We start from the raw sequence: 21,751 nt of genomic DNA on the forward strand, positions 1-21,751 counted from the left end.
TATGAACTAGGAACCAGAAGTATCAAGGAAGGAATTACGCCACAAACTTAAGAAATAGTCTTGCTTAATTGATATAGTTATAAAAAAGAACTTGAAGAGAGAATAATCTCACAATAGTTTTTTAATTTATCAAAAGGGTTGAGTTATAAATGAAATGAAATATCCTATTTATAGTTTTCAAAGGGTTTAGGTCGAATAGATACTTGATGGTTTGGTCAAGGTTGAAACCCCTTTGAAAATACGTGATTTTAGATGAAAATACATGATTTAAATGAAGTTACATTCTCTTGGCCAAATGGTTATGTGTTGGTTTGGCCCCAAGGATGATTTTAATGTATTTGGAAGTTATTTGGGCGCAAAAATGAAGAGGAAAGAGTATTTGGCCGAATAGGAAGCATCCCTTGGTGTTTTGGCGCTAATTTGATGTCACATGGAGTGCACATGCTTGAATGATGCACATGGCAGCCTACTTGAATGCACATGGGTATTCTTGCAAGGATTTGTTGAGGTTGCAACCATAGGATGACGTCTTGAAGTCCATGGAATGAAGCTTGGTAGCAACTAGGCGTGACTTAGCTTCCAACGTGCATCTAGGTGTCATGGTCTTCAATGGGCAGTAACTTGTCATGAAAAGTCACATTTGTGAAAGGTAACCATTCATTATTTGAACTACTTTCGATGTGTTTGAGTTGAAAATGAGCTGGCCAAAGAAAAATTACATGTATGTGAGTCTTAGGATAACTCCTTGTGAAAAGGCACTTCTTGGAATGACAACTCTTCACGAAAAGGTACGAATCCACAAAATTTGACCTAGACCAGCGTTCTGTATGGTGATGATGATGGTGCAACTCTCCAGCTGAAATGAGGTCTCTAGCTAGCTCAAAAGTCCAGCTCAAGTGAGCTATGAGCTTGGGGGTCAGCTGACAAATTTGTCCCAAAATGATCTTGAGCTGTCCCGGAGTTGTTCTAGTCAAGTTTCTATAGCTCTTGGACTCCAATGCTAGCTTTAAGTCAGCTCCCATCATGTGGTCGAATATACACCTACAAAAGAAAGCATAATATAAGCTAAATATTTAAATTAAATAACTTATAATATAAAGATGTGGACTATATGTTATAATAATAACTCATACATCATATGTTAATGAATGATTATTATTATTATAACTATAGATTATATGATTGAATATCAATCAATGATGAAAACCATATAATGAATGAATGCACATGTTATTATAATTCAAGTATAGTCTAATATGCAAATGTATGCTCATAATAATATATAGTGTATAAATAAGTAAATATAAAATAAAGTAAGGTATAACTCCCTTCGAACTAGATTTGAATAACATCCATGGTGTGATCAAGTCATGGAGAAAATTGGAGCTAGACAGGATCACATCAGTGGTGATAGTGTCTTCAACCCACTAGATATCAATCTAGGAATTTTGGAATCGGGATGGAAGGAATGACGCCACAAGTATATGAATTATACTTGTTTAATCGATAAAGTTTACAAAGAACTTTGAAGAGAAATCAACTCACAATAGTAATTTTATATATTAGATGAGATAACTACAAATGATGGCAAGCCTCTCAATTTATACGAAATGAGAGGGCTTGGCCGAATGGTTACATAGGTGTTTGGCTAGGTACATGACTTTAGATGGAAGTACATAATGTTTAAAATGAATGGTTGGGTCCTTTGGGCTTGTGATGGTTCAGTTAACCCTTCATGAATGGGCTTGATGATTTCGCTAAGGATGGGAAGACATCTCCCTTGGCCGAATGGGCATGTTTGTTCATATTGGTGCCATTTTCTTCACTTTGGTTGAATGATGTTGTGCCATTTCATGTTGGCGCCAAAAACTCCCATGTGCATGGCATGTGTTGTGGCTGAATAGGTATGAAGCTCTATGTCATGTCTCTTTATTTAAGCCTTCAATGGTTACAATTTCTTTACCAATGTGCTCTTAGATGAAAATGCATCTTCATGGGAAGCATCATTCATGAAAGGTCACAATGTTTGGGAAAGGTAACCATTCATGTTTGAGCTACTTCTGAGGTGAGCTGGTCATAGGTGACTTGTAGTATGGTGAATGTTATCGTAGCTCCTTGTGAAAAGGTACCTCTTGAGGTGACAACTATTCACGATAAGGTACGATTTCACAAATTTTGAGTTTGAACATATTTGAAGTGTCCTAAGTGGTGATGATGATGGTGTAACTCCCCAGCTTAAATGAGGTCATCTTGTAGCTCAAAACTTCAGCTCAATCCAGCTATGAGTTCACGGGCCTCCGAACAACTTTTCACCAATTGTTCCTTATGCTTTCCTAATCGTCCCCATCTAAGTTTCCTTGTTGTTGCATGCTCCTTTTAGCTACAATATAGCTCTCAAGTTTTAACCGAATGTGCCTACATACATAACATAAAGAATTAAGTTAAGTATATGAATTATTATAAAGTAATAAGGATGTGCATATTATAAAGATGTGAACTATAGGTTATAATAATAACTCATGCATCATATGATAATGAATGAATATTATTATTATAACTATAGATTATATATATGAATATCAATCAATGATGCAAACCATAGGACATAATAATGCACATACTATGATAATTCAAGTATAGTCTAATATGTAAATGTATGCTCATAATAATATATAGTGCATACATGAGTAAATATAATATAAAGTATGGTAGAACTCCCTTATTTTGAGCTTGATGGATCTTCAATGATATGAGTATATCATGAAGAAAGTTGGTGCTAGACAGGATCACATGAATCTCATATGAAACCATGTCCTCGTGTTGCTTCTAAAGCTCAGGAGTCATGATGGCAAGCATTATACATCCAACATCTAACATATCATCCATATGTTTCTTGAATTTGCCTTTGTCAGCTCTTAAAGCATTAGTTGTCGGTTCATCAGGAACATATTCTTCAATGACATTTTCCTTCCTTTCCTGTTTGAGAACAATTCTCAAATTTCAAAACCAATCAAGGAAATTTATGCCATTAAGTTTCTCATTCTCAAGGAGTGATCGCAATGATAAAGTATTGTTTGTCATTAAATCTACAACAACAGAAATATTAAAGTAAGTAAATTTACCGAATTAAAATTTATAAATAGGTCTTTATTTACAAATTACTCCCACTATTTTATTCAAAATTAAAAACCCTTTCTGTTTTAATTTAGGAAAACTTCAACGAAATTTTTTCTAGTGGGCGAGGATCCATAATACATTAATTTCCTAAATCAGCTTTGGCTTTTCTTTTAGGATTGTGATTATTTAGGTAGGTAACACTTTACTAGTTACATCTCATGTAACTCATCCTTTTGGTGAACAACTCTTGTTCAAATCATCTCATGACTTATCCAAATACATAACCTCTAGGTTTCTAATCCTATTAGAATAACCTAGCTAAGTTATTACAAATATCTCAATCGGTGAATATCACTTGCTTATTCTTCGCGTTTAACCAATATATATTTATGTGCCAATGCTTTGGCAAAGCCCACACAATATCGATCGATGTCTTAACGAGGGTAAACATTGGACGGTTAAGTTAACTTAGATTATAAAGAGGGATTTATATAAATATCTCATCATTTTTCATTTTAATATTAGGCCCTTATTGATCTCATCAATATTCATTCTTAATTTAGTATTTGTTGCATCACCCACATAACAGATATAAGCAATAAATAAGATGCAATGGTTATAGCCCAAAAATAATAACTAAGGTGGCCCATCCAAAGCCAATGGGAGAACCAAAATCCTAAAACCTAAGACTACTCTCTAGGTATCTTCTAGCCTTTAGTTCAGTCCGTTCTTCTGCTACTTGTGAGTCTTCATATGATAAAATTTAAAAGAAACTCATTTTACATACGAGGGAGTAAGATGGGAACAGAAATGAAACTTAGATATAGAAAGACACGGCTCACAGGCCGTATTTCAAATTCAACCATTGTAAATTGAACAAGGGTTATAACCATGCATGTCAAACATGGTGCAAAACAAACATACCATATATATACACATTGTTGTGCCTTTGTTAAAAATAATAATATGGGCCTACAATCTTTAGTTCTCATAAAGGGTCAAGGGGTGAAAACGGATATCATGTCAACAATTGACATATGGATTTCATAAAATCGAGTAGCAATACAAAGATTGTACAAAACAGATTAACAGATTAATATATTAATCATTGCGACTATCGAATCGAACAATAATATCACACATTTTCTCCGAAAACGATAAAACTAGAACATGCTTCTCATACATATCACATCAACCAAGAATATAACCCAAATTCGGATCATACAAGTGGCTCTAATACCACTGTTGGGACCGTCGACGCACCCCATGGTACAGCGGAGACAAAACTCGATGGTCTCACCATCAATCTAAGTACGAAAAAACCGAAATCGAGAGGAAATGATGCGAATACTTATAATGGATTCCTTGAAAAATAGCAAAGGCAGCAGCGACTATTGGTGCTCACGAACGGTTCGAATCGTAAGCCTCCACAAAAACACGTCTTGACCTCTACTTAGTTCACTCAAATGAGAGTAAAAATTTACATTTCCCAAAAAAAGTTTTGATAAAAACGGTTGAAGAATAAGTGACTGCTAGACCTTACCTCACTTTAAAATATATCAGTTTCCCTAACCTCTTAGGAATTTTAAGTTATTTCGAATTAATAACAAATCTTATTTAATTAATTCAAATTAAATATCCATTAAAGACTTATAATTTTAATTATAATCTTAAACGTTTATTTAAACTCTTATTTAATTATTTCGAATTAAATATCGATTAAAAGAGTTGTAATCAAAATTACATTATTTTAATGCTTACTTATTATATTCGGGATAATTAAAATCATATGTATATCAAACATACATATATTAACTCAAGATATATTTTAGTAACATTCAATAAATTGTACATCTTTGCTCATTTCAATCCTAGGGTGTGACCATGTAGGTTCTTGTAACGTTAGTAGTAATTATTAGAACAATTCTAATATTACATACAATGAATAACATCTAGCAATATATCATTGTCACCTAAGTTACAAAAAATTATGATTTGACATATCATATTCGTGATTAACTCTTTTATGTATTACATCCTTTTGTCCTTTATATCTAGAATAGGCACAAGTCTTGGAATAATCACACTTGTATAACCCATCTATTGTTTCTTGATATCTAGAGTAGACTATAATTAACGAATAATTTATGATATCTCATATCAACTTATTCGAGCATGGCCATGCATTTCTAGTCTCACTCAATCAAGTGGCATGTGATATATTTCCTATTATGTAAGAAGGACAAATCATATCTTAATCATACGCACCTACTACATATACCGAGTTATATTCAATAACAATCTTTATAGTGCAACTAGTTACAAATCATGTTTTAATTGTATCAAAACATACAACAATATATGTTGGGATAACATTGATCTCAAGTATGCGGATCATACATATTAGTCATTACCATGAGCAATGTTATGACCGTTACATAATAATCCAAGACATATATGCTCATGGTGGGTCAATCCAATACATTGTTCTCTAACAATATAATAATGTATCAATTTTTACATCTCTATATCCATGACAACTCGTTGTCATCAATCAATAACATGTTGGTCTTAAGCGTATTATTATGTCCATACCCATAATAATACTTGACTATGGTTATTTTAATAATAACAATGTTATTATATGGACTTTATTATATTTCATTTTATTTTAAAAACAAACATATAACTGAAAATAATAGTGGCAATGCCTTCATTCAATCAAATCGATAAAAAATGTATTATTCCAATCATCGTATGATTGGCCTTTTGGCATACTCTAACAAAAACAAAAAGAGAAATTCAATGAAGTAAAGGAAAGTCTGACAAATGAAACCTTAATTGTCTTTCCTAACTTTGAAAAAACCTTTAAAGTGGATTGTGATGCTTATAGAATTAGGATAGGTGTTTTACTAACCCAAGAAGGAAGACTCATTGCCTTCTTTAGTGAAAAGTTTAACGATGAAACACTAAACTACCCAACTTACGACAAAGAGATGTACACACTTATTCTGGCTTTGGAAACATGGCAACACTATCTATGGCCAAAGGAATTTGTCATCCACACTGATCATGTGGTATTGAAGCACATCAAAGGACAACATAAACTAAACAAGAGGCATGCCAAATGGGTTAAATTTCTTGAATCATTTCCATACGTTATCCACTACAAGAAGGGTAAAGACAAAATTATTTTTGATAATCTATGAAGAAGTTATGTTCCACTCAATACATTGGATTCTAAAACATCTTGGTTTCTCCTTCATAAAATAACAATATGCTACTAACCTTGATTTTCGAGAAAAGTATCAATTGTATGAAACATGTTCCCATGAAAGGTACTTTAGGCATTAAGGATGTTTTTTTAAAGAAGGAAGATTATGCATATGACAAGAATCCATTCGAGATGTGTTAACCAATGAAGTACATGAAGGGGGACTCATGTGACACATTGGAATTGAAAAGATACTGTGTACCTTAAAAGAACATCTCTTTTGGCCAAAGATGAGAAGAGAAATTGAAAAGGTGTGTGAAAGGTGCATTGTGTGTAAAAGGGAAAAATCAAGAGTCATGCCCCATGGATTATACACACCTCTTCCAATTCCAGCCATTCTATGGATTGATATCTCCATGGACTTTGTGATAGGTTTGCCCAGAACAAGAACTGGAAAGGACTCCATCTTTGTGGTGGTTGATAGATTCTCAAAAGTGCCTAACTTTATACCATGCTACAAGACTGATGATGTCATTCACATTGCAAACTTATTCTTCAAATAAGTACTGAGGTTACATGGACTTCATTGAATGATCATATCTAATCGAAATGTCAAATTCTTGAGCTATTTTTAGGACATTATGGATCAAGATGGGAACAATGTTGTTTTGCTCTAAGACTTGTCATCCACAAACAAAGTAATCTTACTTGTTGTGTATCGGCTGCAAATGATTAGTTGGTATGGAAAAGAAAATATAATGTAATAAGGTGACTTAGAAATAAGAAAGAAAAGAATAAAAGGGGTTATTTACATCAAAGTCACTTTACAACCTTTCTATCACCACAATCAATTAGAAATGGTTACTTGACTTTCTCTATGATGATAACTTGTTGTTCGTGCTTTCAACTTCTTTTTCTTTTCTTTTTGTTTTCTTCTTGAATGCTTACAATCTCGTTGCTGAATTTTTGAACTTTCTTTAATTATACTTCTTTTTTGTATTTTTAATTGTTGTTGTTACATGTTGCTTCTTCCACCAAAGCTCTGAATACCGCTTGATGTAAGGTACTTGTACCTTTAATTGATTGTGGATTTAGAAAGGAAGTAAAACAACCTGCAAATAAGTGATTGGCTCAAACAGAGTGGTTTTGTATTGATGTAGGTGAAAATAGAAGGCTATTATATGTTAGGAGAATGGTTGCGGAAATGTTGTTGTAATAGTATTGGTTTGGGCTTAAGAACCAATAGAAATGAGTAGGATAATATCTTAATAGACTAAGGAAGAACTAGTGCTATATGATATCAAATACCTAGCCTTACAAGCCTAGTTAAGGGGTGGCAGGAAAGACTTGAGCCCACTAAGTAATAATCTAGGAAGCACAAGTATCAAATGAAAAGGATGGACGCCACAAGTTTAGAGATACTTAATAAGTCAATAAAAGTCACCAAGGACTTAAGAAAAGAGATAAATCTTACTTCAATAAAATATATAAAATGTCGTATTAAATATGAAATATGGCAGCCTATTTCTAGGCTTGAAGGGGCATGGTTGAATGTTTGCTGGTTTTTCAGCCAACCCTTATATCCCTTTAAAATTATATAATAAAATGTTGAAAAGAGATAATGATTCAGCCTAAATGAATGGAAATTAACTTTAGCTGAATGGGTTCCTTTTGCTATTCATCTTGGCACCAAATTGAAGAGGAGGGAGTGCTTGGCTGAATAGTGACGTAGCCTTTCATCTTGGCGCCTAAAAGATAACACATGCAAGGCACGTTGTTGCTGGTCATATGGCATACACATAGTAGTTCTAGGGAGCCTTGTGGTGCAGCCTTGTGTATAGGATGAAGGTTGGTCATGTGCATCATCTTGTGCATGCATTGTTCCTCCTCCAAGCTTGCTTGAGTGTGTAGCTAACTAGCAAGCAAGGGGCTGGTTGTGAATGATCTTCCTAGCGAAGACCTCATTGGATGCTTAGAACATCTCATAGCTACCTTCAACTGCCTATTTGGTCACTTTTAGTAACTTAGCTTCATTTAGTCCACCGAGCTGAGTTTAGCTAGCCCTTAGCCCCTCCAGCTGAGTTGAGCTTCCCATTATCTTCCACGAGCCGCCATGGGGATTGTGAGCTGATTATGAGATTCTATAGAGTGTCAAATACTCCCAAAAGCTACCCTATTGTGTGTTATTCCTTCATGTACCTATAACTTCAACGTAAATAAGGTAAATTGTTATGAATAAGCTGGAATGAATGCAAATGCATGCTTCCAAGTGGGAATACAAGCTTGTAAGCTATGGATGGCTATCATGAGCTAAGTATAAGAGTTTTATATATGAATGAGCTAATACATATGACTTTTGAGCTGAACTAAATTAAAATGAGCTAAGAAATGAATGATGAACATGTTGCCAATTCATAAATGAAATGAAACTTACGTAAATGGATGTAAAACTAAAATAGATCAATAATATGCTTAATAAGAAATTGAAATAACATCATCCAATAAGTAATATAAAGATGTGGATTAATTATGCAAGTTACTTAATTGATAAAATACATAACTAACAACCTAATCATGATATTTTCAACACATGTTATTAGTTCATAAATGATCAGAATAATGCAAAGAAAGTAAGATAGTATAAGGCTTAAGGGTACTCCCATGAAGGCTAAGCAAACAATGCTTGCAAATGGTGAGAACGAGCTTGCATCAGCTGGTGACTTATCAAAAGAATGAAAAGCTTTAAGATATTTATGTAAAAGGACTTCGTTGAATTGTTTAGCCCTGTAACGAGTGATAGGTCCTTGTAACAATATCTCCTCTTGGTAGAAGTTGAGATTTCTTTTGAATTGGAAACCTTTCATTCCTAAAGTGTACCCAAACCCAATCTCCAACTTTAAAAGTTATTCATCTTCTTCTTTGATTGGTTTCCTATTCATATTGATGAGTTCTTTTCTTAGTGTTCTCCCAGACTTGTTGATGAAGTTTCTTCACGAATTTGACCTTCTATGTTTCTATCTCGATTCACTATTTGATCACAAGGAAAAGGAAGCAAGTCTAATGGAGTTAGAGGGTTGAAACCGTACACTACCTCAAATGGTGATTATTTTATGGCCGAATGAATGGATGAGTTTTATGTAAACTCCATGTATGGTAGACATTCCTCTCAAAGGTTGATTTTTTTTAGGACATACCTTAATAGTATTGATAAGACATAATTCACCACTTTAGTTTCCCATCTATTTGTGGATGACAAGTTTAGTGAAAAACAACTTCGTTCCCACATTGCTCCAAAGTGTTCTCCAAAAATAGCTTAAGAACTGTGATATCTCGATCAGACACAATTATTCTCAGCAAAATTGTTTGCAACATGAATGGCATCATCCATCTTGTGAGCCATTTTGAAAACCTATCAACCACCACAAAGATGAAGTCTTTTCCAGTTGTGGTTCTTAAAAGTCCCAGCACTAAATCCATGAAAATATCAAGGCATGGTTGGAATGGGAAGAAGCATGTACAATCCATGAGGCAGGATTTATGATTTTTCCTTTTGCACTCAAGGCACCTTTCACACACCCTTTCAACATCTCTTTTCATCTTTGGCCAAAAGATGTGTTCTATCAAGATACTTAGTGTCTTTTCAACACCAAAACGCCCTATGAGTCCTTCTTTGTGTGCTTCCTTGGTTAATATGTCTCGAATGAATCTTTGGGGTATGCAAAGTCTTCCTTATTTCAAAAGAAATCCATATTATCTATTGTACTTATCATGAGCACCTGTTTCGTAAAATTGATACCTTTCTCCAAAATCAAGGCCAGTAGTATAACAATCTTTTTATGAAGGAAATACCATTAAGCTTAGAATTCAAAGTGTTTAAAAGAACATAACTCCTGTTAGGACCGTCGGTGCACCCCATGGTGCAGTGGAAATAAAACTCGACGGTCTCACCAGCGATCCAAGTACGAAAAACTGAAATCGGGAGGAAGAGATGCGAACACTTACAGCGGGTTCCTTGAAAAATAACAAGGAAATCAGTGAATTATGGTGGTGTAGATCGGTTCGAATCGTAAGCCTCCATGAAATCACGTCTCGGCCTCTACTTAGTTCACCGATTGAGAGCAATTTTGTTTTCCCCCAAAACAGTTTTGAGAGAAAGTGGCTGAAGGTTTTGTGTGTGTTCTCCCCAAAACGGATGCTACACCTAACACACCCTTTTATAGCCAAGTTACCCTAGTCATATTAGGGTTTTTATTATTTCAAATTAATTAAATCTATATTTAATTAATTGGAATTTAATAATCCTTTTATATCCAAGTTACCCTAATCATATCAGGGATTTTATTATTTCAAATTAATTAAATCTATATTTAATTAATTGAAATTAAATATTCGGGATTATTAAAATATATATACTTAATTAACTCTAGATATAATTTAGTAACGTATAATAAATTGTACATTTTTGCTCATTTCAATCTTAGGGTGTGACCCTGTAGGTTCTTGTAACATTAGAAGTAATTATTAGAACAATTCTAATATTATATAAAATGGGTGACATCTAGCAATATATCATTGTCACCTAAGTTACAAGAAAATATGATTCGATATATCATCTTGGTGATTAACTCTTTTATGTATTATATCCTTATGTCCTTTATATCTAGAATAGGCACAGGCCTTGGAATAGTCACACTTGTATAGCCCATCTATTGTTTCTTGATTTCTAGAGTAGACTTTAATTAACGAATAGTTTATGATATCTCATATCAACTTATTCAAGCATGGCCATGCATTTCTAGTCTTACTCAATCAAGTGGCCTATGATATATTTCCTATTATGTAGGAAGGACATATCCTATCTTAATCATACACACCCACTACATATATTGAGATATATTCAATAACAGTCTTTATATAGCAACCAGTTATGGAGCTTGTTTAGCTGTATCAAAACATACAACAATATATGTTGGGATAGTATTGATCTCAAGTTTGAGGAACATACATATAGTCATCACCATGAGCAATATTATGACTGTCACGTAATAATCCAATACATATGCTCATGGTGGGTCAATCCAATACATTGTTCTCTAACAATATAATCATGTATTAATTCTAACATCACTATGTCAATGACAACTCGTTGTCATCAATCAATAACATGTTAGTCTTGAGCGTATTATTATTGTCCATGCCCATAATAAAACTTGACTAGGGATCTTTTAATAATAACAATTATGTCATTATATGGACTTTATTATCTTCCAGTTTATGTTAAACACATATATATAACTGAAAATAATAGCGGCAATGCCTTTATTCAATAAAATCGGTAAATAAAAGTATTATTACAATCATCATATGATTGGTCTTTGGGCATACTCTAACAACTCCTTGATAAGGCATCAACAACAATGTTGTCATTTCCTTTCTTGTAGTAGATAACGTAGGGAAATGATTCAAGAAACTCAACTAGCATGACTCTTGTTAAGCTTGTATTGTCCCTTAATTTTCTTTAATGCTTCATGATTAGTGTGGATAACAAATTCCTTTGACCATACATAGTGTTGACATGTTTCGAAAGCCCGAATAAGTGCATACATCTTATTGTCATAAGTTGGGTAGTTTAAAGCTGCATCATTCAACTTTTCACTAAAGAAGACACTGTCTTCTTTCTTTTCTCAAAATAACACCTATCCTAATTTCATAAGCATCACACTCAACTTCAAAGGTTTTGTCAAAGTTAGGTAAGGCAAGTAGTGGTGCTTTTGTTAAACATTCCTTAACTTCATTGAATGTTTCTTCTTGTTCATTGCCCTATAAAAAGTTATATTTTTTCTTTATAATCTCGGTTAAGGGAGAAGCAATTTAAAACTTCTTACTTGACTTATGTTAGTAAGTCTCGACTATTGTTGGATTACTTTGATCTTTTTTGGATCCACTTCCAATCTGTGTGAACTAACAACGAATCCCAAGAAAGTAAGTTTGTTAGTAGAAAACATACTTCTTAGGATTAGAATATAGTTGTTCCTTCATCAGTGTATCAAGAATAGATCTTATATGATTTTCATGTTCTTACAAGGTGTGAGATCAATATGTCATCAAAATAAGCAACACCAAACTTACCAATGAATGGTCGAATGATATGAGTCATCAAATGCATGAAAGTGTCAGGTGCGTTGGTTAGACCAAAAGGAAAATATCTTATGGATTACTCCTATTAAATCTTTGATGCTTGATTCCCCATATTGGTGGTAAACCATTTGGAATCTCCTCAAGGGAAATATCTTCAAAATCTTGCAAAATATATGAAATAAAAGAAGGCAAGCCTTCAAGAGGGTTAGTAAGCACAAAACTTTCCTTGTATATAAGTACAAGGAGAATATTCTCTGTGGATAAGTATTTTTTATGTCTCCACCATTGGCGTAGATGTTCAACTTTTTGTTTGTAACTACCTTGGTTTCCTCTTCTTTCGTCTTCATTGCTTTGGATTTCCCTCATTCTTTTATATGCGATTTGAGTGTAATTTGGCATTTATTTACTTGATTTGGCCCTAATAGAATGAAAATAATCTTTATTCCATTGAGTTGAAAGGCATATTTGTTGTTAAATATGTCGTGGGTAGCCTTCTTGTCAACTTACCACAAACGCCCAAGTAGGAGAAGACTTGCACTCATGGGTACCACATCACAAAGTACTTTTTCTTGGTATATTCTAATAGAGAATGGAACAAGTACTTGTTCGGTGACTTTGACTTCACCTACGTCGTTTCGACATCGTAACTTGTACAGACGAGGATGCGTGGTAGTATTGAGGCCTAACTTTTCAACCATTAGAGTGTTGACCACATTGGTACGACTTTATCCATCGATGATCATCAAACTCACCTTGTCCTCAACATGAAATTTGATATGAAAGATGATTTCCCTTTGTTCATCATCTTAAAATTGAATATTCAAAGTCCTTTTAACAACAAGGGCACTATGGAAAGTAGAGGGCAAAGCCATGTTAGTAAAAAATAAGAAAGGAAATGTGTATAAGGACCTTACCAAAGTACTCTAACAAAGTCTCACAATAACACTCCAAAGAAAATTAAAATGTCAATCAATTCACTTGTGTTTGCACTTTAGGACTTAATGGCTTTTACACTTCATCTTCTGATCTCACACTCTCAAGCCTTTTTCCAATATTTCTCTTGTCCAAAGTTTTTTGTAGACTTACTCAAAAACATATCAAGTAATCTTAACTTGTTGTGCATCAATTGTAAATGGTTATTAGGAAGGGAAAAATAAATAGAATGTATAAGTGGCTTATAAATTAGGGAAAAAATAAAGAAAAGGGTTATTTACAGCAAAATTCACTTACAACCTCACTATCACCACAATCAAACCTTCAAATAATGCTTACTTAGCTTGATGGTTAAAGATGATGTTGTTGTGCTTTTAGAACCCTTTTTGTTGTGATTTTCTTCTTTTGAAGCTTCTTCTTGTTTTTCTTTTCCTTTGACTCTTTGAACTTCACTTTGTGCACTTCTTTTTTCTTCTTTTTATAGGGTTTCACTTTGATGTTGTTGTTGCACTTTGCTTCTTCCACCAAGGCTCTGAATACCACTTCATGTAGGACAAACGTACGTTTGATTATGGATCTAGGAAGGAAGCAAACAAAGTACAAAGTAAGTGATCGGTTACAAAGAGAATGGCTTGGTAGGTTGATGAAAGGGGATGTAGGTGGGCTTGAAATGATAAACTGAAGAGTTGTTTTTGATGATATGGTTGTGGGGTATGGTTAAGAAGAAAATGAAAGTGATGTTGAAGTAGTATCTTGAAAAAATGCTTAAAGAATAACCAATACTAAGGAGTATAGGCCTAACCTTTATATGCTCTCTTCAAGGGGTGGTATATAATGACATGAACCCACTAGATATAGAATTTAGGAACCTCAATTATCTATGGAAAGGAAGAGGTTGACACCACAAGTATGGGATACTTGATAAGTCGATAAAGTCTCAAAAGATTAAAGAAAAGAGATTAACTCTCATTTGAATTCAATATGCAAAGGATGATGTCTTAAAATTGCCAAGGCATTGACCTTATATAGTGATGTGATCATGGCTATGCACCTTATATCATTTTCTGCAAGCTCCTTGAGGTCGTTTGATCGAAGCAAGCTATTTACATTTGAGAAATTTCAAGAAGCTTTTTGGAGCTTAATCTGGGAAGGAAGTTTAACTTTTTGAATGCTTCTCTCAATCCAAAAGAAGAATCTCCACCATCCTACTCAAGGATGGGACATGAAGAAGGAACAACGAAGTTGAAGATAAGACTTCTATCTTTTACTTGTGTATGAATTTGCATGAGTGTTAATAAATTTACATGATTGTACTTGTGAATGAGATTGCATGAACATTACTTAGTTTGCATGTTTAATTATGCACATTAGTTGATTTATTCACTAGAATAAATATACATGGTAGTCCATTAAAGCATGTTTAATTCATTTAAGTATATAGTTCATTAACACGTATAGTTCATTTAGTTATGCACTTCATTTAATTAAGTAGTTCATTGATGCATATGGTTCATTCAATAAACTTGGTTTATTCATTAAACTAGTTCATTCATTAAACTAGCTCCTTTAATGTTTTTCAAGAAATGTTTATTTTTATTCAAGCTTGAAGATTTGCTATTTTTGTGTCTAGGTGCATGAGGGAAGTTGAACAGTCTCAACATATGCAAGAATTTTAGTGAACTTATTTTCCATTTCTGGATACAATACAAACATGTCTAAAATCAATTGGATATTATTCCTCTATCTATTAGTTTTCCAAAGCCTTTTAAATCACCTAAAATCTATATCGGGAGCTTGAGATATGATCATTTTACCGAAGATAGTGCAAGCTGAAATTTTCATTACAGGAATTTTAAAGCAGATGATTTGGATTATGTTTATAACCTGAAAGGAGAATATTTACTTACCTATTCAAGGTATTAAAAGCTATTAGCATCCCATTTAAGGGATTGTTTATAACCTTCAAGGAGCATACAGTGAAGAATTGATTATTTCAATTATTATGATAATTAAGTGTGATAATTAAGCATGGAATGGAAAGTGTGAATGGCCAAGGAGGATAAACATTCAAGGACTACATTAATTACACTTTATTTCATATTCAAGCTAAACAAGGTAGCCCCAGAAACTCCACCTTGATAAGGTAGCAGTTGCGTATTAATGAACGCTACTCTTGTTGAAGAATCAAACCTAGAATGCTCTATACTCGATGAAGAACAAAGAGGAATGAATAGGGGAAGGTGGCGGCAATAACTATAATTCTTTAGGAATTTTAGGTGCTGGAATCAATGCAACAAAATAAGAACAAGATAAACAAAAGATAATGAAATTGAAAATAAAGTAAGATATTAAAGAAATGGCAAACTCGATAATATGACTCTAACCAACCCTCCTAGTCGTGATGAAAAGGTAAATTGGAGTGTGAAGATTAATCTCCCTCATAAGAACTTGAATAAACTCCAGGATAAGAAGATTCGAAGGCACAAGGTAATTAAAACTAGCAAAAATGAACTCTCGTTGTATTATTAATCATAGAAATTTATCTTTTAAAGTTTAATGAAGTCTCCTTTATATAAGGGAAGGTCTTAAGTAACTAATGAATAAAATAATAACAAAGAAAACATGTTTTAACTCAAATTCCTAATAAAATAATAACAAACTAAGAATAATATTTTAACTCAACCTTGATTCCTAATAAATTAATAAATCTAATCCTAAAAGATAATGCATCATCCTATGTTAAATTATATTACAAATAAGCATTAAAAATATTGAAAATTTGTAGTATTTACAAAATCTCATATTAATCCAGTATATGATTTTCTACATCCATTACCTTTACTAAAATGGCCAAATATTGAGTTAACGATATCATATTGATTCAAATCAAGAATCATTAGAAAGATAAGAGACATTTAGTTGTATCTCCAGAAGACATGTTAACCAAATAAGATCAGGATCCCATTCAAAATGTCATCGCAAATCTGATGTTGTTCTGGTCTTCTTTTCCAAGGCTTGGATGATTGGATCATTTGGAAGAGTTATTACTTATTCCTTTGATGTAAGCCTTGTGATGCATGTATTATTATCCCTTTCTTCAAAAAGATTCAACCTCAAATTTGAGACATTAAATGAAGAAACATTAGAATCCTTTAATGGATCATTCACATTATGCTTACCGAATAGATATGCTTTGAATCTTCAAGACTTTATTCTTCTAATAGGTTCATGTAGAAACATTAGTCCAAAGAAACATGTATTATCATTATGGAATCTGGTACATGTATGATTCCCCAACTCCTCAAAAGGATTCATCGTCGAATCTGAAAATCCAAGAGAAAAAGAATTATATGTATTGAAAGGAAAACTTGTAAAATATTTACTAGGATCAATGTGATGCATCTTTATGTGTTTTAGTCAAAGTTTCAGCTTTGTAGGAACTGATTTATTGTAGTCTTGAAATCTTCATTTGCATACAAGTGATACATGAAAAATCGAGCCCAACTTTCTCCATAACTTGATTATTCCATATACGTTCTTCTTTGTTGCTTATAAGGGATTTCTTCCTTACCTTATCTTATATTATATCATTTATACATTCTTTTCTATCATATGCATGCATTCATTATTAGAGTATGCCCCAAGACCAATCATATGATGATTGTAATATTAATTTTATTTATCGATTTTATTGAATAAAGGCATGCCGCTATTATTTTCATTTATATATATGTGTTTAACATAAACTAAAAGATAATAAATTCTATATAATGACATAATTGTTATTATTAAAAGATCCCTAGTCAAGTATTATTATGGGCATGTACAATAATAATACGCATAAGACTATCATGTTATTGATTGATGACAATGAGTTATTATTGACATAGAGATGTCAGTGGGTGTGTATGATTAAGATAGGATTTGTCCTTCCTACATAATAGGAAATATATCACAGGCCACTTGATTGAGTAAGACTAGAAACGCATGGCCATGCTTGAATAAGTTGATATGAGATATCATAAACTATTCGTTAATTAAAGTCCACTCTAGATATCAAGAAACAACAGATGGGCTATACAAGTGTGACTATTCCATGAATGGTGCCTATTCTAGATATAAAGGACATAAGGATGTAATACATAAAAGAGAAATCAACAAGATGATATGTCGAATCATATTTTCTTGTAACTTAGGTGACAATGATATATTGCCAGATGTCACTCATTGTATGTAATATTAGAATTGATCTAATAATTACTGCTAACGTTACAAGAACCTACAAGGTCACACCCTAGGATTGAAACGAGTAAAGATGTACAATTGTTGTATGTTACTAAAATATATATCTAGAGTTAATTAAATATATGTTTTAATAATCCTGAATATTTAATTTCAATTAATTAAATATAGATTTAATTAATTTGAAATAATAAAATCCCTAATATGATTAGGGTAACTTCGCTATAAAAGGGTGTGTTAGGTCTAGCAGTCATTGTACAACACACACTCAAAACCTTCAGTTGTTTTCTCTCAAAAGTGTTTTGGGGAAAACAAAGATTGCTCTCAATCGGGTGAATTGAGTAGAGGCCGAGACGTGATTTCGTGGAGGCTTAAGATTCAAACTGATCTACACAACCAGTATTCACTGTTGTCCTTGCTGTTTTTTAAGGAACCCACTGTAAGTATTCTCATCTCTTCCTCCCGATTTTAGTTTTTTGTACATCGCTGGTGAGACCGTCGAGTTTTGTTTTCGCTGCGCCATGGGGTGCGCCGACGGTCCCAACAGTGGCATCAGAGCCACGTGTATGATCTGATTTTGGGTTAAATTTTTGATTGATATGATATGTATGAGATGCATGTTATAGTTTTATCGATTTCGGTAAATATGTTGATATCATTGTTCGAATCGATACCCACAACGATGATTATGTTAATTTGTTAATATATTTTTCAATCGATTTATTGCTGGATGATCTATGGGAGTGCGATAGCAGATCGCGTTTAGCAATGGAACAATGGTTGTTCCAATGCAAAAAACCTTTAGGATTGAAAATCCCAAAAGAACAATTCTGTTGATAATTATTATCAAATCATGAAGTTTTTCCATGGAAAACCTTCTCCCCTTGACCCCTTATCAATAGTACAAATTAAAGGCCCATTTTAATATTTTTAACAAAGGCATAACGTGTATATATATACGATATGTTTTTTTTGCACAGTGTTTGATATGCATGGTTATAGCCCTTGCTCAATTCAGAATGGTTTATTTTGAAATACGTTCTGTGAGCCGTGCCTTTCTATATCTTTGTTGTATTTCTCTTCTCATCTTACTCCCTCGTATGTAAAACGAGTTTCTTTTAAAATTGTAAATCTATGAAGATTCACAAGGAGCAAAAAAATGGCGAGAAGATGCCTAGAGAGTAGTCTTAGGCTTTAGGGTTCTTGGTTCTCCCATTGGCTTAGGATGGGCCACCTTAGTCATTGGTTTGGGCTATAACCATTGCATCTTATTTATTGCTATATTTGTTATGTATGCATTGCATCAAATGATATAATAAGAATAAATATTGATGAGATCAATAAGGGCCTAATATTAAAACGAACAATGATGAGATAATTACGCAAATCCCTCTTTATAATCTAAGTTAACTTAACTGTCCAATATTTACGCTCGTTAAAGCTTTGATCGATATTGTGTGGGCTTTGCCAAAGCATTAGCATATTAATCTATCTTGGTTAAATGCAAAGAGTAAGTAAGTGATATTCACTGGTTGAAATATTGGTAACAACTTAGATAGGTTATTCTAATAGGATTATAAACCTAGAGGTTAAATATTTGGAAAAGTCATGAGATGACTTTAACAAAAGTTGTTCACAAAAAATGAGGAGTTACATTAGATGTAACTAGTCAAGTGTTACTTACCTAAATAATCACTATCCTAAAAGAAAAGCCAAAGCTGATTTAGGAAATTGATGTATTATGGATCCTCACCCACTTGAAAAAATTTCGTTGAATTTTTCTGAAATTAAAACTAAGAGGGTTTTTAATTTTGAATAAAATAATGAGAGTAATTTGTAAATAAATTCCTATTTATAAATTTTAAATTCGGTAAATTTACTTACTTTAATATTTCCATTGTTGTAGATTTAATGGCAAACAACACTTTATCATTGTGATCACTCCTTGAGAAAGATAAACTTAATGGAATAATCTTCCTTGAATGGTTTCGTAATTTGAGAATTATTCTCAAACAGGAAAGGAAAGAATATGTCATTGAGGAACCTGTTCCTGATGAACCGGCAGCTAATACTTCAAAAGTTGACAAAGACAAATTCAAGAAACATATGGATGATATGTTAGATGTTGGATGTATAATGCTTGCCACCATGACTCTTGAGCTTCATAAGCAACATGAGGATATGGTTGCATATGAGATGATTCAAAATCTCAAAGAAATATATGAAAGGAAAGCATGTCAAGAAAGATATGAGACCTCTAAATCTCTATTTCAATGAAAAATGGCAGAGGGAACTCCTGTAGGAGCTCTTGTCATCAAGATGATGGGCTATGTCCAAACGTTGGAAAAGCTGGGATTTCCTCTCAAAGATGAATTGGCTACCGATGTTATCCTGCAATAGTTGCCAAATAGCTTTAGCCAATTTGTCCATAATTTCAACATGAATGAAATTAACAAAACTTTGCCACAGTTACTTGGAATGTTACGAACTGCTGAAAGTAACATGAAAAAGGTTGGACCTAAGCCCATTTTGATTGTCCATAAGGACAAAGGAAAGGGAAAGAAAAAAGTAGTGGCAAAGTCTAAGGGAAATGGTAAGACCAAACTAAAAGGGAAAAATGCATTGAAACCCAAAGGGGGAGTTAGCAAAGAAGGAAAATGTTTCCATTGCGATAAGACCGGACACTAGAAGAGAAACTGCCCTGTTTACCTTTAAGAGGTCAAGAAGGCAAAAGTAAATAGAACGTTTGTTTTAGGTATTTATGTTATTAATGTTAATTTGTTAACATCTACTTCTTGGGTATTAGATACCGGTTGTGGTTCTCATATTTGTACTTCTGTACAGGAACTACAAAAGAGAAGGAATCTGGCTAAAGGAGACGTGGACCTACGAGTGGGAAATGGAGAAAGAGTTGATGCATTATCTATAAGGACGTATGTTTTATCTTTGCCAAGTGGACTTGATTTAAATTTATTGGATTGTTATTATGTGCCTAGTTTAACTAAGAACATTATTTCTATTCCTTGTTTGGACAAGATTAGCTTTGAGATTATTATTAAGAATAATTGTTGTTCTTTTTATCTTGATAGTGTTTTTTATGGTTCGACACAATTGGTTAATGGTATCTATATTTTGGATCAAGATAACACCATTTATAACATAAATACTAAGAGATCAAAAACAAATAACTCGAATCAAACTTATCTTTGGCATTGTCGTTTAGGCCATATAAGTGAAAAACGCATATCAAAACTCCATAAACATGGATTCTTAGATTCATTTGTTTTCGAATAATATGATGTATGCAAATCTTGCTTATTGGGAAAATGACTAAAGCTCCTTTTAATAGTAAAGGTGAGCGAGCAAGTAATTTATTGGGGTTAATACATAGTGATGTATGTGGACCAATGATTACACAAGCCATAGGTGGATTCCATTACTCCATTACTTTTACCGATGACTTCAGTCGGTATGGGTATAATTATCTTATGCGCCATAAATCTGAAGCCCTTGAAAAGCTTAAGGAATTTAAAAATGAAGTACAAAATCAACTAGAAAAGAGTATTAAGGCACTTCGATCAGATCGAGGTGGAGAATACTTAAGCATATAGTTTGATGAACTCATAAAAGAATATGGGATTGTCTCACAGTTTACACCACCTGGTACACCAGAGTGGAATGGAGTTTCTGAAAGAAGAAATCAAACACTATTAGACATGGTTCGATCGATGATGAGTCATAGTGATCTTCCAACTTCTTTTTGGGGACATGCACTTGAAACAGTCACTTTCACACTAAATCGTGTTCCATCTAAATCAGTTCAATAGACACCATACGAGATAAGGACTAGAAAACATCCCAATATGTCTTTTCTAAAGATTTAGGGTTGTAAAGCTTATATAAAACATCATATGTCTACAAAGCTCGAACCTAAATCTCATAAGTGTATATTTCTTGGATATCCTAAAGAAACTAAGGGATACTATTTCTTCAACCCTAACGAGAACAAAGTGTTTGTTGCTTGAACGGGAGTTTTTTCTCGAAAGAGAATTTCTTTCAAAGAAAGTGAAGGGTAGAAATATTGAACTTGGAGAAGTTCAAGAACAA

This window comes from Hibiscus syriacus, unplaced genomic scaffold (assembly GCF_006381635.1).
Source record: "Hibiscus syriacus cultivar Baekdansim isolate YM2019G1 unplaced genomic scaffold, ASM638163v2 tig00117017_pilon, whole genome shotgun sequence".
Taxonomy (NCBI): domain Eukaryota; kingdom Viridiplantae; phylum Streptophyta; class Magnoliopsida; order Malvales; family Malvaceae; genus Hibiscus; species Hibiscus syriacus.